Source organism: Myxocyprinus asiaticus, chromosome 45 (assembly GCF_019703515.2).
Source record: "Myxocyprinus asiaticus isolate MX2 ecotype Aquarium Trade chromosome 45, UBuf_Myxa_2, whole genome shotgun sequence".
Classification (NCBI taxonomy): domain Eukaryota; kingdom Metazoa; phylum Chordata; class Actinopteri; order Cypriniformes; family Catostomidae; genus Myxocyprinus; species Myxocyprinus asiaticus.
Genome location: NC_059388.1, coordinates 21,142,105 through 21,143,141, shown reverse-complemented (window position 1 = coordinate 21,143,141; position 1,037 = coordinate 21,142,105).

Genomic DNA, 1,037 nt, shown 5'->3' with positions numbered 1-1,037 from the left:
GAGTGGAAAATAATAGAGGAAAGAAACAGAGAACGAGACAGGAGGGGGAGACAGATTCACCAAATGTAAACCCGTGGAGAGGTAAATGGGGAGACTGGACACCGAACAATCCACTAATATTAGGTTGCAACCTCTTGGAAGCCATTGTGTCAATTATAAAAATGAATAACTCACTGCATATTACACGTTGTATACTTGGTTTGTAATAATATCCCCATGATATCTTACAGTGATTTTATTCCAAGGCATATAAGAGCACAGAAATTGGGTGTGACTTTCAATAAAGTCGAATGTAAGGGAAAAATTGCAGGGCAAGGAGACCTTTAAGACACTTGATGAACTTAAAGGGGAAGCGTGTAATTTTATCTATGTTAAACTCCTTTTCTCCTATGTCATATTTATATACAGAAACAACTATAAGTAAACCATGATTTCACCGAAATAGTAAACACTGGGGTGCTTTCAACATGTTTGGGCATCCCGACATAGCAACACCCTAGATAGCATACATACATCTCCAAGATGTCTTCTGGAAAGCGTCGCATTCTATTTTACATCTGCTAACCATCTTAAAAAGATCCTATTTACAAACATCCTAAATCATAAATGTCTCAAAGGCATCTTCTGACTGTTTTTTGACATCTGCAAAGAAACGTCTTTTAAATGAATTGCAGATGAGCAAAAAACTTAAACAATACATCTTCCAGATGTTGACACACAAAAGATGTCTGGTGGGAGTAAGGGGCGGGTCTATCTGCTATTCAACCAATGGAAAATGGGGGAATGTTTGGAAAACCTGTTTGGAAACAGTAAATATTTTAGCAATTTTATGCAAACTGTGCATTTTGAAACTACAAACTTCACATTTCAATCTTAAATGAGTAATTTCTGTGACACTAGCAGCACCAAAAAGAATGGCAACCCAAACAAAAAAATATAAACTAGCTACAAACTTGCCGCAAATGTTCCGCTTGTTATTTTCACATGCAAATGAGCTTTTGGTGCGCCGTAAATGTTTACCAGAAGTCTGCAGCTCT